At 56.4% G+C, this 4777-nt stretch overlaps 1 protein-coding gene across 2 annotated transcripts in view; it reads right to left on the bottom strand.

Annotated features, from left to right (window-relative positions):
- Lrfn1 (leucine rich repeat and fibronectin type III domain containing 1) overlaps positions 1–3437 on the bottom strand; it is a 16698-nt gene extending 13261 nt beyond the window's left edge. The window contains exons 1-2 of one of the 2 annotated variants that reach the window (XM_029547678.1): positions 3378–3437; positions 720–752 (exon numbers count right to left, since the gene is read on the bottom strand). The gene's annotated coding sequence lies outside the window, so the exon portion shown is untranslated. Of the gene's footprint in view, positions 1–719; positions 753–3086; positions 3185–3377 lie in introns of those variants that run through there. The other variant, XM_021195720.2, reaches the window with a different exon arrangement.
- Positions 3438–4777: the final 1340 nt, after the last annotated feature.

The following is a 4777-nucleotide window of genomic DNA, read 5'->3' as shown; positions in this document are numbered from 1 at the left end:
AAAAAAAAAAAAAAAAAAAAAGGAAAAAGAAAAAGAAAAGAAAGGAAGAAATGAGAAAACATCCTGAGCTTACCCCGGGTCAGACTCCATCCCTCTGCCAGGGGTCACACTGGAAGGCCCAGGTGTGCGTGGCTTTGGTGAAGCAGCATCCCCCTTTGTATCTCCCTGTATGCACTCATGACAATGATGGTCCCTGGCTACCTCACTGCACTTTGAAGAGGGCACAAAGAGTGCTTAGGTTAGCTTTAGACTACATAAATGTTACATCAATGTTAGATAATGCTAACATTGTGTGTGTGTGTGTGTGTGTGTGTGTGTTGTGCATGCTAAGTAAATACTTCATGGCTAAGTCACACCCCCAGTCCCTCACTGATGGATTCTAGGCAAGTGCTCTACAAATGAGCTGTATTCCCCCCACTCATTGGGGTTATTTCACGGCAAGAAAAGTCCACGGAGCCTTACTGATACAAAGGGTCCCCACTTTCCTGATCATCGTACCTATCTTGAGAGATGTCACATCCTGACATATGGGTCCCTCTGAGCCTCCTGACCACCATGAGATGAACGCTTACCCAACTCCAATTCTCATAGGCTTATTTCAACTTTTCACTGGGAGTGGCCACCTGCCTCCCCAGACACTGTGGTATTCTGCACTTGGGTCCACTTAGGTAGAGCTCTGGGACTGGGCTGGCTCTTCCCCAACCCAAGGTAGTACTCACCTCTCTTCAAGGAGTCAGGGCCTGGGCCGGCACCTGCAAAAGAACAAAACCACAGTTAGCATCTCTGAGCTCCTTTCCAGTCACTGAAAGCCACCTTAGAGACCATCTAAGCCAAGGGGATCCTCACAGCGATTACTCTCTCAGGCCTCCTGCTATAGGGTCATCATACTCTCAGAGGGATCCAAAAGTCATGTCTAGACCTTAAGAGACTGGGTCTCAGGGTCCTGCATGTGAGCTTTGCCCACTAAGGTCTCAGGACCTCTGAACCTTTACCCCTCCTGCACTGTTTCCTGAGTATAGATTTCACCCACTCTTCTTAGCAGCACTAGAATTCTACATTCCCAGCCTTCTCTTTTTGAGACTCAGAAATACGGGCCAGACATCTTTTCTTTTAGAACTTAAGAGTTCTCATCTATGCTCCCCAACTTCAAAGACATGAGTGGTACCCAGAGCCCAGAAGCCCTAGGGCTCCTACCATCGCCTTTCTGTCCACATTTCCACTGGGGGATCCATCCCCATCTGTGTGAGTCCAAACCCGAGCTCTCCCAGAGAACACCAGCCCAGTCTGGGTGCTCCCTACCCTTCAGGACACTGAGCCCAGTCTGGGTGCCCCCTACCCTTCAGGACACTGAGCCCAGTCTGGGTGCTCCCTACCCTTCAGGACACTGAGCCTAGGTCTGGGTGCTCCCTACCCTTCAGGACACTGAGCCTAGGTCTGGGTGCTCCNTACCCTTCAGGACACTGAGCCTAGGTCTGGGTGCTCCCTACCCTTCAGGACACTGAGCCTAGGAGGCAGTCACATCTGTGTTCCAGGACCACACACTACGCCTTGGTGTGCTACAGATCACACTCACTAGACCCTGAATTAGGGTCAACCTTGTGCCCAAGGCACAGGTACACATGTATCTTGCAGATACAGGCCTAAACATACAGAACCTGGTCCCCCAGAGACTAAAGTAGGAAAGGACTCCCAAGATAGACAGACACCCTCAAGGCTGGCATATCTACATATACCACACATACACACACAGGTTATCCGTTGCACACTCACAGATGTACATATACAGAAAAGCCCACATGCCCCTTAATAGACAACCAGACAGCTACATCTATATAGGCCTTTGCACACTTGTCAACACACAGTGGCTCACACACATAAGACTCGCCTGCACAATGAAAGATACATAGGTGCACACTCTTACACACCTAAACACATTCGTGCAACTTCACATATTCCCACTGGGTAGTAATAGAGCAAATAAAGCACCAACAGACACACGCGTGCACAGCCAGTGCACACCTCACATGTACACAGAACAACTGGCACAAACACACATTGACAAAGCAGGGAGCCATGAACAAGCACTGGCACTGTGTAAGCCCTCTAAGAGGCTCACGCATGGCAGATACACTCAGGCCACAGTCCCATGAGGAACCAACACACTTGTAAATGCACACCAAATACCAAAGCCCAGAGCCCAGTCAACAGACCTGCTAGCTTCACACTCAGTCACTGCTACCCATCCCTCACGGCCCTGGCTCTCCTGCCCCACCTACTTCCCAGGCCAAATATATTCTAACACCCCTTCCAGTCCCTGTTACACCCTTCTCCAAAAAGAATCGGCACAAGCCAAGGCCGAAGGTCATAGTTCAGCAGGTGGGACTCCATCAGGAAGGGATCGAGTCCCAAAGCCGGGTTCCAACAAGATTCTGCCACCAGGAACCCCCAGTTTCCCAGCCTTACCATCAAGATATAGGCAACTGGGGCACTATCTGCAGATGCCCGGCAGGTGGGGGAGTTAGGGTGGGGTGGGAAGGGCCAGGTCTTCAACCCCACCCTCCACTCTCCAACCTTCAGCCCCCACCCCAGGGCCCATCTGTCCATCCCTCGGTCTCTCATTCCTCCATCTGTCCACCTCCCGGCCTCCCATCCCCCCCTCCCCAACCAGCCACGAAGAAGAGGAGAAAGACATGGCCGTCTCCCCCAAGGATCACTGAGGACCCCCCCCTCCAGTTGACATGTACCGAGGGATCAGCCAAGTCCCCTCCCCCCATCCATTCGGAGACCTGGCCCCACTATGCGCTGAGCCTCAGCCCCCACCCCAGCAGGGTACCTGACACAGACACACACACACACACACACACCCTTGGAGACATCCAACCCGCACACAACACACACACACACACACACACGGACACACACGGACACACACAGACACACACCCGAGCGAACACACCCGGCACCGCAGCCCCTCGCATGGACATCCAACCCAGCCGGACACAGACCCCCAACGCAGCCAGCCGCACGCGCGCACAGGGCCGCTGGGGGCCCCCCCGCACACCTGGGCGCGCAGCCCCCGCACACACCTGCACACAGCCCCTCGGACGGGCGCGCCTCAGCCCCCCAGATCCGGCGCCCCGGAGTGTGTGGGACACACGCGCGCACACACGCACACATGCACACACGCACACGCACGGCCGACCGCGGCCCCGCACACGCCCGGATGGCCACACCGGCGGGGCGCCGGGCACACACAGGGCCGCGGGCCGGCGCACGCCGAGCCCCGCCGCAGCGCCGCGGACACACGGGCACGCTCGTCCCCGCGCCCCCGCCCGCCTCCTCCAAAAGCCCCCGGGGCCGCCGCGGGCCGCGCTCACCCAGCCCTGGGGAGGGGGCCCGGGGCCCGGCCCCACCGCCGCCGCCGCCTCGCGCCGCGCCATGGTGGGGGGAGGGCCGGGGGAGGGGGCGCGGTGCCGCGGGGCCGCCTCCCGCCCGCCTCCCGCCTCCCGCCCGCCCTCCCGCGCGCCGCCGCGCTCCGCCCTCCGCGTCGCCGCCGCAAGGGGGGAGGGGGCGCGGACCGGAGGTGGGGCGGCCACACGCACTCCCAGGTCGCCGCAGACCCCCTCTCCACTGCAGAACGCCCCGGTCCAGACCCCGCCCCGGCCCCGGCCCCGGCCCCACCCCTGTCCCCTAGACCACGCCCCAGCGGTTACTTGGACCCCTACAGACACCCATGCTCTCTCCATTACATCCTTAGAGTGCGGGTCTTTGAAGCCCCAGGCCATGTTGGAGAGCCACCTGGAACCAGGAACTGTTCTACTCTTTTTCGTGACCTCAGACAGGGGTGGAGGCACACCCTGTCAGGAACCCTAAACCATACACCTCTAATTCCAGAAGCACCCCCAGGTCATAACACAACATCCCAGGGGATCCAGATACCAACTTACCTCCCAGCCATCCTAAATCATACCCAAGGCTCAGATAGATGGCCCACAGACCACACCCCGGAATCCAGGGAGGGCTCAGACTATATGTCAGTGTCCATAAAGAGCCTACCATAGCTTGATTCACTGGGGAACCCTGGGGAGCCACGCCATGTTTCATAGCCATCCAGAGTAAAAACTGATCCAACCCCAGCAATGTCTTTCCTCCATCAAGCGCTTTAAACCATTCCCTGCCCACCAGTAGCAATCGTGTGTCATGGCTAATGTCTGAGAAACACGAACCATCTCTTCTCCCTATGGGAAACCCTTAAACTCTCCTCATTTCCCCAAGGATACCTCAGGTCTTCCTCTAACACTCTTGGCAACCTTGGAAGTTTCACGCTGTCCCTTTCAGAGCACCCCTTCCTTGGTTTACCTCTGCCACCATTTGCTGTAGGTTCCCCCCCACACCCTCACTCCCAGCAACCAGTCCTGCTGCCTTCACCCCCTTGCAACCGCTTTGTCACTCTGACTCCTGTAGATCCCTGAAGACCTTGCTTATTCCTTGTTTGGACCTTCAGTATTTAACTCCTACCCCAGAGCCAGAGCCTACCTCCTGCCCTTCCCTCAGAGTCCACTGGGTATCTCAGGCCATGTTCTGTCTCTTTCTGACATACACACAGGACCCCCAAACTCAGCAAGGCCTCCCCTCAAAATATATAGAGTTTTTTCATAGTTTTTTTGTTTTTTGTTTTTTTAGGTTTTTCGAGACAGGGTTTCTCTGTGTAGCCCTGGCTGTCCTGGAACTCACTTTGTAGACCAGGCTGGCCTTGAACTCAGAAATCTGCCTGCCT

The sequence above is a fragment of the Mus pahari genome, chromosome 1 (assembly GCF_900095145.1).
Source record: "Mus pahari chromosome 1, PAHARI_EIJ_v1.1, whole genome shotgun sequence".
NCBI classification, from domain to species: domain Eukaryota; kingdom Metazoa; phylum Chordata; class Mammalia; order Rodentia; family Muridae; genus Mus; species Mus pahari.
This window is presented reverse-complemented; position numbering and strand designations above follow the sequence as displayed.